Genomic DNA, 14,573 nt, shown 5'->3' on the forward strand with positions numbered 1-14,573 from the left:
TGCTGTGGATTTTTCATCCGTGGCTTTCATCATGTTAAAGAAGTTCCCGTCTATTCCTAGTTTGTGGAGTTTTTTTTTATCATGAAAAGATTTTGTTAAGTGCTTTTTCTGTATCAATTGAGATGGTCACATAGGATTTTTCATCATTGTGTTAATATGGTATAATGTGTCTTGGGGAGGATGAGGAATTGGGGAAGGATTGGGAGAGATGGGAATATAGGAATGAGACAGAGGGCTGTGCCGGCTCAGGAGAAGGAGCCCAGTGAGCCCTGCTTCTTCTTGTATTTTACCCACTTAATGAGATCTTTCCTCCTAGGTGAAGGAAAGAGAAGCACAACTTCTGCTGTCCCAGCCTCCAGGACAGAGCCCCAGGGTTGCATCTTTTTCTTCTTGCAGTCAGACGTGATGCTTCAGGGGTTGAAGCACTGGTTTATTTTCATGTGCTGAACCATCCTTGCATTCCTGTGATAAATCCCACTTGGTCATGGTGCATTGTCCCCTTAATGTGCTCCTAGACTTTATTTGCTGGTATTCTGTTGAGGATTTTTACATCAAGAATCTGTTGAGGATTCTGTAGAGATACTGGTCTGTAGTTTTCTTTTCTTATAGTGTCTCTGTCTGGTTTTGGACTCAGGGTAATGCCGACTTCATAGAATGAGTTAGGAAATGTTCCCCGCTCTTCTATTTTCTGAAAAAGTTTGAGAAGGATTGGTGTTATTCTTCTTTAAATATTTGATAGAATTCACTATTGGTGGTTCTGGGATTTTCTTTTTGGGGGAGGTTTTTTTTATTATTGATGTAATCTCTTTACTTGTTATAGGTCTGTTCAAATGTTCTGTTTCTTTTTGAGTCAGTTTTGGCAGTTTGTGTGCTTCTGAGCATTTCTCCATTTCATCCAGGTTATGTAATTCATTGACCTATAATTTTTCATAGTATTCTGTTATAATCCTTTTTTATTTCCTTAAGGTCAGCAGTGTCTTTATGTTTGTTTTTTTTTTGTTTGCGCTGATTAAAAACAGTTTGCTTCATTCACATCTGTAGCTTCCATTCCAGGTAGCTTGCTGCCCAGACCCCCTTCTGTAGTGACACTCTAGGGCTGCCTGAGGCGAATGTCCATTTTTAAAATTACTGGTCAGTTTTATCTACATGCATTTGCTCACTAGAGGAAGATGTTGAAGTATTTTCCAGTTTGTTTGCTGCATTCTTCTTCTGGGAGTTGTCTGGATCTGTGCCCTGCCCATTATCCACTGTGTTCTTATTTAGTCTTGGGGCCTCTTTACATGCTACAGATGGCCATTCTCATGTCACTTTTTTTTTTTTTTTTTGGAGACAGAGTCTCACTCTGTTGCCCGGGCTGGAGTGCAGTGGTGCAATCTCAGCTCACTGCAACCTCCGCCTTCCGGGCTCAAACAATTCCGCCACCTCAGCCTCCCGAGTAGCTGGGATTACAGGTGTGTGTCACTGTGCCCCAGCTTATTTTTTTTGTATTTTTATGAGAGACAGAGTTTCACCATGTTGGCCAGGCTGATCTTGAACTCCTGACCTCAAGTGATCCACCCAGCTTGGCCTCTTAAAGTGCTGGGATTACAGACATGAGCCACCACACCTGGCCTCATGTCCCTTGTAACTAAAAAAAGTATCAGAATAAAACAAAGCATTTCTATTTTGCTGGGTTTGCTTCTGCAGAAGTTTATTGACGTCTTAGGTTGTGTCCTTTGATACTCTGTCTTCATTCCTCAAATGGCTTAAAGCCTGTAGCCCTGCCATCTGCGTGGGAGGAGCCCTCTCTTGTTCTAAGTCTCCAAGCAGGTTTGCAAGGGGTCTGGAGGAGCTCCAGGGAGGGAACGAGGAAAGAATAGTCCTGTGTCTGGAGTCCTGGGCATGTCCCAAGGCCAGGCTGCTAGGCCTGTGTCTGGGTCTCTTCTTGGCCCCCATGAGGATGAGCTGGATGGGTGGCTATGGCGTGGCCTGCAGGAGGGGCTCTGAGCTGCCTTTGGTGTTTTCTGCCCCCTCGGGTTACCCCTGGTGAAGTGATGGGGACAGCCTGGCTCTGAGAACCCCTCTTCCTTCCCTGCCCCCCGGGTGACTGGGCATTGGTGGCCCTCACCCAGGCAGGCTTGCTGGATGGCCCATTCATTGGGTCCTCATGGTGGGGCATATCTAGACGCTGTATCTAGGTCCAGGCTGCAGAGGCCTTTCCAGGAGGACATCTCTGCAGCTGTTTCCCTCCACCCTGCTTTCTCCATAGAACACTGTCCCTGCACAGCTGTGCTCCATCTGGTCCAGGTTCCCAGACGATGAGCAGGGATTCTCCCTAGAGCTTGGCAGATGGAAAGTGCTTGAGGGGGTGCTGAGGGCCTAGGTAATGGTCTGTTTCATCTCATTGCAGCTGTGTTGGGGTGGAAGAGGAGGAGGCGCCCGACATCGACATATACCACTGCCCAAACTGTGAGAAAACCCACGGGAAGTCCACCTGTAAGTACCACAGCCCGAGCGGCCACCTCTTGCTGGCGAGAGCAGCGTCCACCCTGCCTGGGCTGTGTGGAGGGCGAGGTCTCTGCTGGCCCTGGGCCCTGGGTTGCTGGGGGCAAAACGCCCTGAGTAGTGTCTAGGGCTGGGGACTCTGCCAGCCTAGCTTACTGTTCCCTGTAGCCTCACTAGGCCCGCCGTAGCCCCTCCTGATCAGCTCCCACTGGCAGAGGCAGCTGTGCACAGACCCAAAGGGCCTTCTGAGGCCTAGGGAGAGGCCAGACCAGCCTGAGTTAGGGGGACATGAACTTGGGGACCTGGATAAATGGTGATGTGGGGGTTTTCCAGGGTCCCCAGCCTAGCTCTACCCAGCCAGCCACTGCCACACGGGGGGCACAGCCTGTCTGTGTTTTCTGGGCACGTGCATTGTTGGTGGGCTCTGTCCTCCCCTCCTTTTTCAGCCCTGCCTCATGCCACCCACCTCCTCCTCTGCAGAGAATCTTGGAGGGCCTTTGCTTTTCCCACACAGCCTGCTGTTTGTGTGTCATAAGGGCTGAGGCTCCGTTTTCTTCTTGGCCCTTTCAGGTGTGCTGGGTCCTGGGATGCAGGCTTGGCTCACACTGTTCAGGTTCATCCAGGTGAGCTGGAGGTTACATGAGCCTTGAGCTCCAAGCCTCAGCCCTGGTTGCAGACGGGGAGCTGTATGGTGGTCTGCAAGGACTCGGGAGGGGTGTGGCCTGTAGACAGGACAGATGGTATGGATGTGGGTGTGTTTGTTTAATGTGGCGTCTTGTTTCCACGTCATTGGAGGGTCTTGGGTGCTCACAGAATCTGCAGGCTGGACATGGGCCCTGGCTGGGTCACCTGATCACATCCCTGCTGACCTGGGCCCTGGACAAGTCTATGGTATTTTGTTATGGCAGCCTGAACAGAGTATGATGTACGCACAGGCACGTGCACACACACATACACATGCACAGATATGTAAGCATACACATACATGCACATGCACATGTGTACAGCCAGGCAGGGGCTGGGGGTCCCACCGCCTGCAACCTCAGCACTGTCTGCTAGTCTAGAATGTCTCTCCCTGGGCGGTTGGCCATAGGAGACAGGAAGGGGAGCCTGCACTGATGTTTTAGTGCAATAGAGGGCAGGTTGGGACTCCAGGCCTCTGTCCAAACTCCCTGCAGGCACAGGGGCAGGGTCTGGGTGAGGCAGGCACACAGGACTCCCATGGCAGGTGGGCTGTTTCTCGGGATGCCTGGGGACATTAGAGAAATCGAAACTGTGTGCTCACCAATGTGTAAAACATGCCCAACCCCAGCACCACATCATTGCTCTACCCCAACCCCAGCTCATGCAAGAGCCCCCAAGCAAGGACCCCTTGAAACATATGCTGACTGTCAGGAGAAGGGGCTCCTGGCCCAGGGGTTTCCGACACTTTCTTTTCTACCAGTCTGAAAGCCTCTTCTCAAGTGATGCACACATGTACAAACCACACAAGAGCAACGCCACCCCAGCAGCCTCCTGAGCCCCCCACTCAGGGGACCTGAGAGGGTCCTGCCTCCCAGGAAAGCATGTCCTGGGGTGTCCTGGCTCCAACCCTGCTCTGCCCTGACACCTGCCACCTAGGCCCCATGGGGCAGCCCCAGATTCCCACTGGAAGCTCAGCCCTGTTTGTGTCATTCCTGTTGTAAAGACAGCTTGACCCTGAGCTTTCCGGGTGGGCTCATTGAGGTGCCAGAAGCACGAAGATACCCCGCCGGGCTGATCCTTCCTACTGTTTTTGAGCAATAACAAGATGATAGGTTAATGAGCTTGCCATAGGCAGATGCATTCTGAGCATAAATGCAGCCAACTCTTGGGGACCAGGAGTAAGAAGGCAATTTAGGAATCCCGGAACCTCCGCACAGGCAAACCATCAGCCTGTAAGTTCAGAAGAGCTGCTAGCTTCTCCTCATCACCGTCTTGCATATTTGTTGAGGCTGTGCTGGGGATCGGGTCGAGAACTGAAACACATGCAGCCCCCACCGTTGTCCAGCAATGGACAGGCACAAAGTGTTCAGGCCTTGGGAGAGGCCAACAAAGAGCAGCCAGGTCCTCAGAGTAGTGAGAGCCCCACCTGCCCCAGCCCCAGCATCACCAGCTGCCAGGCCAGGCCTCCAAGGCTCCCTCGACCCGGCCTCAGCTCACAGAACAGGGGTGCTGGAGCCCCTTCCACCTATTGCCTGCATCCTCCCTCTGCCCCTACTGATTCCACAGGACTCATCCTACAGGGCTCTGGGGGTCTGGTGCTTCAGCTCGCAACTGGGCCCCAGTTACTTAACTGGGCTTAAGTAATAGAAAATTGGTTTCTTACAGTTCTGGAGGCTGGAAGTCCAAGATCAAGGTGCTGGCTGATTCCGTGTGTGGTGAGGGCCTGCTTCTGGTTCATAGACAGTGACCTCTTGCCTTGTCCTCACGTGGTGGAAGGAAGGAGGCAGCTCTCTGGGGTCTCTTTTATAAGGACACTCATCCCATTCAGGAGGACTTCATCCTCATGACCTCATCACCTCCCAAAGGCCCCACCTCCTAAAATCGTCACCTTAGGGGTCAGGATTTCAACACATAAATTTTGGTGGGACGGATATTCAGTCCACAGCTGTGTGCGTGTGTATATGTGTGTGTGTGTGCATGCACGTGTGTCTGCATGCACGTGTCTGTGTGCTGAATGTGCTGTATAAATTCTGTGAAGCAGGTTTTCAGTCATTATTGAGGGACATGTGCTCCATCAGGACAAAGGTACACGGTTCTAGTGCCTTCCACCAGTATGTATGCTCAGATTTGAAGTGAGTGTGCACTGTGCCCAGAGCCTGTCTGTGATGCCTCAGTTGGTCTTTGCATTGACTCCAGGCACGCCTTGCACACCAAGGCACTTTAGGGACAAGAGGGCCCCTCTGTGTCCCTGGAGAAGCTCTAAGCCAGCGCTGGGAACCTCTGGAGGCCTTGAGCCTGCCTCCACCTGTCCTGCTCCTGCCACCCTGGCTTGCGGGTGGGGATGGGGGCTGCTCAGGGTTCCAGAGCCAGCTGTGCCTGAGGCCTGGTCCTCACAGTTTGCCCCCTCTTTTTGAAAGCCACAGTGGTGGGGATTGCAGGATGCCTGCCTGTTCCAGTATGTCCCTTGAGCTGATTTTGGCCATGGCCTGTGGACAGGGACCATAGGCCCACAGGTTTACGTGACTGACAGATTTGGTACAGGGTGTCCCAGGGTACCTGACCAGGAACTCGGGAAGGCATCCCTATCTGATGAGGAGTGGTTAGAAGCGGCCCTGAATTGCAGCTCCTGACTTACACACAGTCACTTTTCTTATTGAACTGACTTTCCTCATCCCGTCCTGCCCTGTGGGGTTGGGGTGACTCTGCTCAGCGGCTGTCTCGGTGTGTTGTCACAGGGGCGCTGTCATCATGCTCTGCCTGTGGCTCTGGGACAGGGTGCCCCATGCCAGCAGCAGGAGGGACAGTCGGCCTCCTTGCCCCTCTGTGTACCTTTGCTGGTGACCTTGGCACGGCCCCACGTCTCTGGCCTCAGTTGCTTCACCCATGAAGTGTGGACCCCGCCCCACAAGAGAGGAGGTACACAAGTATAGCCGGGGGCCCGTGGCCTCAGTGAGCGTCCTCGGACAGGCGTGTGATCGATGAAATAATGACCATGCAGACAGGTGATGGGGAGGGTGCCCTCCCCCTGCCGGCCATGCTGGGCCCCTGTGGGCTCCCCTCCGTGGCACCCTGTCTCTGTGGGCTGCCTCCTCTTCCTTGATCTCCTCAGCCAGCCCTGAGGCCTCTCCCAGCTGCAATGTCACTGCTGCCGCGTAACCACAGGGCTGCCTCGCACTCCTGCCTGAGCCGCTGCTGTCCTGGACCTTCATTGCAGCCCCTCCTTGGAGCCCTGTCCACACTCGGTACTCCTCACAGGTGGTGACCTAAGGGCAGGCAGGGAGCTCTGCTTGGTGCAGAAAGCTCAGCTCTGGAAGTTTCCTCCCTAGGTCCCGCTTGGCTGTCCCATGGAGTAGATATAACTGCCTCCATTTCCACGAGGTCTTCCAAGGCAGGGAAGGCACTTTGTGAACTCTGAAGCCCTTTGCTCCCTTGATATCCACACCTCCCCAGGTAGCAGCAGGCCCAGCAGGAAACTGATGGTATTCATCAACAGTCACCGAGGCTTAGGACTGTTGGGGGGTCAGGAGGGTCTGGGCTGTCATTGGGGGTGTCTTTTTTCCAACTCCTTTACGCTCTGGGCTGAACATCTCAGCACACACACTTCTAGGGCCAGCCTTGGCCCCTTCCCATCTCAGTTCTTAAGAAGCAGGGGCTCCCAAGCATCTGACACTTGAGTGACACCTGCTCCAGCACCCCCAGCCTTGCAGGGAGCCAAGCTACTCAGTGAGTGCTTGCAAACTGCAACAGGAGGGCAGGTTGGAGTTATCTGTGGCCCTGGCATTGCCTGGCTCAGGCTGGCACCAAGAGGGCAGGAGTATGGGCTAAACTGAGCCTTCTCTGTTGATAGTTATGAAGGCAGATGCATCTACCTCTCCTTCCAAGTTGCTCTGAAGCTGAGCAGCCAGTGTGACAAGGATGGGAGACATCTGCTTGCAGACACTCCCCCTATACCCACTGTGTGCTGGGCCCAGTACTGGTCACAGGGGGCACCCAGGGATGAGCCCAGGGTCTGTTACGAGCACCAAGTCAGCCTGCGAGTGTGTTCTGCCCGTAAACAAGCAGCTACCACACCAGGTGGCTTTGCCCTGAGAAAAGGCTCAGCGGAGTCTGGAGCAGACACTGTGCATGTGCCAACCTATATCCCACGGCCACCCCACAAGGCCTGTGTGAGCCTTTCTCTGGTAAAGATGAGGCACAGAGATGTCAAGTAATTTGCCCAAGGTTACACAGCTAGAAGAGGATTGGCCAAAACAGATTTGAACCCTTTTTGTTGCTCATCTGTGCCCAGTGCTTCCTTCAGAAGTCCTGGCTTCTGGCCTTGACTCTGTCAGATTTTGCCAAGTTTCCAGAATGTCCACTTGAATTGTGGGCAGAGAGATTGAACACAATGCGAAGGTTCTTTGCAAATAAGAGGTCCCAGCCCCACCCAGCCCTGCTCCTTTGAGTTGGCAGCAGATCCTGCTCAGAGACAGGCATTGTCACTAGGTGGTCGTTAGTTCCATTTGTCCCCACAGCCACCCGAGACTCAGGAGAATGACACATGGCCTTCTAAGGCCCCCATCCCTGCGCCCCCACCTCACCTTCGTCTGTGAAGGAAGAGCACCGTACGGGCCCTGCCTGGCTCTGCTCTTGAATTCAGTCCCTTTCCTGCTCAAGGGTCAGCCTGTGTCAGACTCAGCGAAGCAGCCCCCACGGAGGGCATCTCCATGCCCCGATGGGCCTCCCTTACCCCAGCTGCTCTTCTCTACCTGGTTGAGTACAAGGCTGGGAGCTAGGGACACAGCAGGGTGGAGAAGAAGTTGCTTCCCTCCCTTCAGGGACTTGAAGTCCAGTAGGGGTGTGTGTGCGTGCATAGGGCTTGGGTTCGGTAGGGGTGTGTGCATGTGTATGTACATGTGTGTGTGCATGCGTGTGTGTGCATGCATTGTTCCATGGGCGTGTCGTCCACTAGGGATGTGTGTACATGTGCTCACATGCACATATAAGAAGTCCAGGGTGTGTATACCTCGTGCCCCGGGAGAAGCTGTGACCTGGGCAGTGTGAGGAAGTAGGTGGGGTGGACAGGTCCATGGTTGGCAGTGGGCAGGGGAGGGCTGGAGTGTGGCCAGCACAGGGGAGCGGGGATGTGCACCACCTGGAGAGGTGGGGAGGAGAGGGAACGAGATGGTGGGACCTGACCTGCCCCTGTCGGTGGCTGTGGCTATTGGGGTGGTGGAGGTCCAAGTAGGGAGGTGACAGAGTCCAGCTGTGGAGGCCTTGGGATGGTGAGGCTGAAGCGTGGCTGAGGACCTTTTCGGGAGTTGCCTCTCTGGTGGTCTCTGCAGACTCAGAGCCTGAATGAGGAGGGGTCCCGGGAGACCCCAGCTTCTGGGTCAGGGAATGGAGGCCAGTGGTGCCATCCATGGTGAGGTGTGGGGTGGGAGAGGAGTTGACTCCTCTCTCTGTGTGTGGCAGGGTGGGGGTGTCATCAGCCTTGGGAGGTGAGCATGAGCCCAGCAATGCTGGGAGTTGTTAGTAGGCTGGGTGGGCCAAGGTTCTTAGGGGAGGTTGTGGAGCCCGGCTGGGCCTGCGCTGTGTGATGGACCTTTCTTCCGGTCTCCTCCACAGTAAAGAAGAAGCGGACCTGGCACAAACACGGACCGGGCCAAGCGCCCGACGTCAAGCCCGTGCAGAACGGCAGCCAGCTCTTCATCAAGGAGCTGCGGAGCCGGACCTTTCCCAGGTGGGCTGGCCCCCCTTCTATGCTCCACCTACAGCCAGGGGATGTGCATTCTCTCCGTCCCTCGCCCTGCTGTCCATCACTGGGAGCTCCTTCTGCTATGCTTGCTGGAAAGCAGGAAGCAGGGAGCCTGTCTCCTGGAGGCAGCATAGCCTGCACCAGCAACCCAGAGCTCCCTGCAAATGGGCCAGACTCTCCTCCCCTTGGTCAGCACTTCCCTGGGGGTGGGGGACAAGCATTGGTGACCCTTCTCCTGCTGGGTGGAAGGGACCTCTCTCCCAACCTGAGTATGCCCAGCACCTGCCAGGTACTCTCTTGAACCCTTGGCTCCCAGTCCTTCCTCAGCCCACACACGTGCTCCCATGACCCAGGCAGGCGTCCTCCTAATGTCTCCTCCTCAGAGACCCCCAGTGCCCACACTGTTGCTCTGCATGAGGGCAGAGGACAGAATTCTGGCCACAGGGAGGACGCAGCTGGGAGCAGCTCCTGGTGAGAAAGAAGCTATTTAGGGGAAGCACCTCCGAGCTGTCCTGCGGCCGTTCATGAGCTGGAGACAGTTTCTGTTTGTCACACAGCCTTTATTTCTCCCTCACTTTTGAGGGATAATTCCACTGGACACAGAATCCTAAGTTGGCAGGTTTTTTTTCCTTTTGACATTTTAAATTCCAACTCCCTTCTTGCGTGTGTGATTTCTGATGCAAAATCCAATGGAACTCTTGTTCTGACCCCTCTCTGGGCAAGGTGTTTTTCTCCTGGCTTCTTTATTTTTTCTTTTCTGACCTTTATTGAGATAAAATACATATAATACAGTTCACCCATTTAAAATGTGCAGTTCAGTGGATTTTACCGTATTCACAGATATGTGCGCATCACTAATTTTGGGACATTTTCATCACCCCCAAAATAAATCCCATTACGTTTATACATCATCCCTGTCTTCCCATCCTGCTTCCCAGCATGTCCTTAGCAACTACTAATCCACTTTCTTGTTTCTGTAGATTAGCTTCATATAAATGGAGCTCTACAACAAGACTGGCCTCTTTCATTTAGCAGAGTGCATTCAGGGGTCATCTGTGCTGTGGCATGTGTTAGCACCTCACTCCTTTTCTGAGGCTGAATGATACTTCATCATATAGATATTCCACATAGGTACTCTCTCTATCCATTCATCAGGTGATGGTCATTTGCGTTGTTTCTACTTTTTGGCTACTACAAATAATTGTGCCATAAACATTTTTATATGAGTTTTTATGTGGACATATGCTTTTATTGTTTTAGGAGTGTAATTGCTGGGTCATATGGTAACTCTGTGTTTAACTGTTTGAAGAACTGTCAGACTGTTTTCCAAAGCAGCTTCCCCGTTTTACCTTCCCACCAGCAGGATATGAGGGTCTCCATTTCTTCACATCCTCACTAGAACTTGTTATTATCTGACTTAACTTGATTCTAGCCATGCGGGTGGGTGTGAACTGGTATCTTATTTTTTGATTTTCATTTCTCTAGTAATTAGTGATGTTGAGCATCTTTTCATGAACTTGTTGATCCTTGTATATCTTCCTTGGAAAAATGACTATTCAGGTCCTTTGCCCGTTTTTATTTGTATTTTTTGCTTTTTTAAAAAAGTATTGAGTTTAAAAGTTTCATATATAGTACATTCTAGATACAAGCCCATTACCTGATATATGATTTCAAAATACTGTCTCCTATTCTGTGGGTTGTCTTTTTACTTTCTTGATGGTGTCATTTGAAGTAGAAAAGTTTTTAATTTTGATAAAGTCCAATTAATCTATTTTTTTGTTGTTGTGCTTTTGTTCTCATATCTGAGAATCCATTGCCAAATCCAAAGTCATGAAGATTTATTGATATATTTTCTTCTAAGAGTTTTGTAGTTTTAGCACATACAGTTTGTTCTTTGATACATTTTGAGCATATTTTTGTATATGGTGTGAGGTAAGGATTGAACTTCATTTTTTTTTTTTTGCATGCAGCTCTTCATTTGTTGCAGTACCATTGGTTGAAAAAACTATTCTTTTGCTGGTAAACAGTCTTGGCACCCGAACTCAATTGGCCATAGATGCGTTTGTTTCTGATATTAAATTCTATTCCACTGATCTATATATCTGCTTATGCCAATACCACACGGTCTTAATTACTATAATAATTTATAGTAAGTTTTGAAATCAGGAAGTACAAGTCTTCCAAGTTTGTTTTTCTTTTTCTTTTTCTTTTTTTTTGAGATGGAATCTCACTCTGTCACCCAGGCTGGAGTACAGTGGTATGATCTAGGCTCACTGCAACCTCCACCTCCCAGGTTCAAGTGATTCATCTGCCTCAGCCACCTGAGTAGCTGGGACTACAGGCTTGCACTATCATGCCCGGCTAATTTTTTGTGGTTTTAGTAGAGATGGGGTTTCACCATGTTGGCCGGGCTGGTCTCAAACTCCTGCCCACCTCGGCCTCCCAAGGTGCTGGGATTACAGGCATGAGCCACCACGCCCGGCCAAATTTGTTTTTCTTTTTCAAGTTTGTTTTGATCATTCTAGGTCCCTTTTACGTTATATGAATTTTAAGGTCAGCTTGTCAATTTTTACAAGGAAGTCAGCTGAGGTTTTGAAAGCAATTGCTTTCAATCTGTAGATCACTCTGCAAGTATTTCGATCTTAACAATGTTAAAACTTCTAAGTTGTGAACACGGATGCTTTTCCATTTATTGAGATCTTTTAAGTTTCTTTCAAGAATGATTTATAGTTTTCAGAGTATACATTTTACATTTCCTCTGTTAAATATATTCTGAAGTATTTTATTCTTTTTGGTGCTCTTGTAAATAGAATTGTTTTCTTAATTTTCAGATTGCTCATTGCTAGTGTATGGAAATACAATTGATTTTTATATGTTGATCTTGTATCTTGCAACCTTGCTGAACTAGTTTATTAGTTCTAATAGTTTTTTTTAGAGGGTTCCTTAGTATTTTCTATATACATATGATCATGTTATTTGCAAACTGAGATAGTATGACTTCTTCCTTTCCCATCTAGGTGACCTGTATTTATTTTTCTTGCCTAATTGCTGTGCCAAGAACCTCCAATATCACCTTGAATAGAAGTGGTAAGGTGAGGGTGGTCAGGGCCCCACTCAGTACAATCAGCATGCCACACCCAAGGGAGAGCTTCAGTTTCACTAGTCAGAGCTGGATGCAAGAAGGCAGCCCTCACCCCTTGGCACTACTTGCCACAGACTTAAACTCAGCAACAGTCAGCTGGGGTGGAATGAGAAGTGGAAGTCCTGCTTTTCCAAGAAGAAAGCTCTCTAGCTGGGAGCTGGTGGGGATGAAGCCTGTGTTCTTGGCTGCAGCACAGTGGAGTGTCCTCTCTGAGCTCTGAGTGTGAATGGAGGGAGCAGTCTTGGTCCAAATGTCACAGACCCTTCTTACTGAGTTTTTGGAGATTTTTTTAAATAGATGTTTCTTCATGTGCTCTTTGGTCTTGGGACCATTTCCAGAGGCTCTGAATAATTGTTTTTTAAATAATTTTCACCAGTTCATTGTCATGCTGGAAGTTGACCTTGCTCATCTGACTTCTTACAAGATATTTGTTTTGTCTTTTTTTTTTTGCAGTTTGAATATGATATACCTAGGTGCAGAATTTTTGGCATTTATCCTCCTTTATGTGGTCTAATATTTTTGGATCTTTGGTTTCATGTCTGCCATTAATTTAAGAAAATTCTCAGCCCTTATAACTTCAAATAAATATTTATTCTACTGCATTTTCTGTTCCTTTTTATATTCTCAATATGCACATTACACTGTTTGTAATTCTTCTACATTTCTTGGATATTCTACTCCTCCCCTTGACCCCCACCCACCTGCTTCTTTGTTCTGTTTGGAGTTCAAGCTGGAAGTTTTTATTGACGTAACTTCAGGCTTACTGGTTCTTTTCTTGGCGATGTCTAGTCTACTGATGAACCCATCAAAGGCATCCTTCATTTTTGCTACTTTTATTATTATTTTTTAATTTGTAGCCTTTCCCTTTTGGCTCTGTCTTAGTTTCCATTTTTCTGTTTACATTACCCATCTGTTCTTACATGTTGTCAACTTTTCCCATTAGTGTAGCTAACATATTAATCCTAGTTATTTTAAATTTCCTGTCTGATAATTCAGAAATCTGTGCTATGTCTGAGTCTTGTTCTGATGCTTGCTTTGTCTCTTCAGACTATGGTTTTTCTTGCCATTTAGCAGGCTTTATAATTTCTTGTGAAAGCTGGACATGATGTATTGTGTAATAGGAATTGAGGTAATTAGGGTTTAGTGTGAAGTTTTATGTTAATCTGGGTAGGACCTGGGCTGTGTTAAATTTGCTCTAGCTCTAGGTGCCAGAGATGTAAGCTTCTTCTAGTTTCTTTGTTTTTCTCCTGGTTTCTTTGGGTTTTCCTAAGAATTTCATATTAAACAGAGTCTGTGTCTGCAGCTCTCTCAGTTATAGTCAGCTGTTATTATACTGATGTATGGTGGTAAGTTTTGGGGAGGGGAAGTGTTCTACAATTTCAGGATTAAATCTCAGTTTTGTAGAGTCTGGGCTGTGATCATTAGGCACATTTCTCAACCTTTTTAATTTTTCTTTCCTTATCTGAGACAGGAAGGCTAGTGGGGGCTGGAGGTGACCAGTTGCCTTCCTCATGTCCAGTAGAGTCTGATACAGGGGAGCAGACTTTTGTTGTGGAGATCAACACTCTGGGTGTATTTAAAAATTGTTCCTATTTCCATCCTCCTGCCGAATTAAGGAGTTTCTAACTCTTAAACTAATCTACACTTAACTTTTGGCAGTTTGTCAAAAGTTATCACTTGAGTGTTCCTACAGGTCACTGCCTCCAGCAGCTTCTGCTTCAGGTAAGGCGATCTCAGCTATGATTTTCTGTCTCCTCAGATTTTGGGTGGTTGGTTGGTTGTCCTATGAGCTCGATTCTCTGATGAATATAAGAAAAATTGTTGATTTTCTGTTTGTTCAGCCTTTTTCTTGTGTGGAAGAGGGGAGTGACAACATCTAAGCTCTTCACACGTTGGAGTTGAAACCGGAAGTCCAGTTCCACATTATTTTAGCCACCTTATATTCATTGGGTTATCTGTTGTTTTATTGTTGAGTTGTAAGAATTCTTTACATATTCTAGATACTTGTCACTTACCGGGCACTTTCTCCCATTCTGTGTTGTCTTTGTACTTTCTTGACAGTGTCATTTGAAGCACAAAAGTTTTTAATTTTAACGAAGTCTAACTTACCTCTTTTTTTCCTTTTATTGCTTGTGCTTTTGGTATCACTGCTAATAAATCATTGCCTAATCCAAGATCTTGAAGATTTATGCCTTTGTTTTCTTCTGTGAATTTTATAGTTTAAGCTTTTATATTTAGGTCTTTGACTCATTTTGATTGAATTTTTGTATACCGTGTGAGGTAGGAAGAACTTTATTCTTTTGCATGTGGATATCAATTTTTCCTAGCAACATTTATTGAAAAGACTGGCCTCTCCCCATTGAACTGTCTTGGCATTCTCATTGGAAAGCAGTTGATTGTGGGTGTAAGGATTTATTTCCGGGCACTCAAGTGTATTCCATTGCTCTGTGTATCTTTTCTTAGCACAGTACCATAGTCTTGACTGTAGGAGCTTCGTATTGAATTTTGAGGTTGGGAAGGGTCTTC

General features: G+C 48.6%; 1 protein-coding gene across 1 annotated transcript in view; it reads left to right on the top strand.

Annotated features, from left to right (window-relative positions):
* Positions 1-2,391: 2,391 nt before the first annotated feature.
* The window catches only part of PHF2 (PHD finger protein 2), a 47,515-nt gene continuing 35,333 nt past the window's right edge, over positions 2,392-14,573 (top strand). Inside the window, exons 1-2 of the mRNA XM_023187779.1 lie at positions 2,392-2,475; positions 8,776-8,890. The gene's annotated coding sequence lies outside the window, so the exon portion shown is untranslated. The remainder of the gene's footprint in view (positions 2,476-8,775; positions 8,891-14,573) is intronic.

This window comes from Piliocolobus tephrosceles, chromosome 14, assembly GCF_002776525.5.
Source record: "Piliocolobus tephrosceles isolate RC106 chromosome 14, ASM277652v3, whole genome shotgun sequence".
In the NCBI taxonomy this organism is placed as follows: Eukaryota; Metazoa; Chordata; class Mammalia; order Primates; family Cercopithecidae; genus Piliocolobus; species Piliocolobus tephrosceles.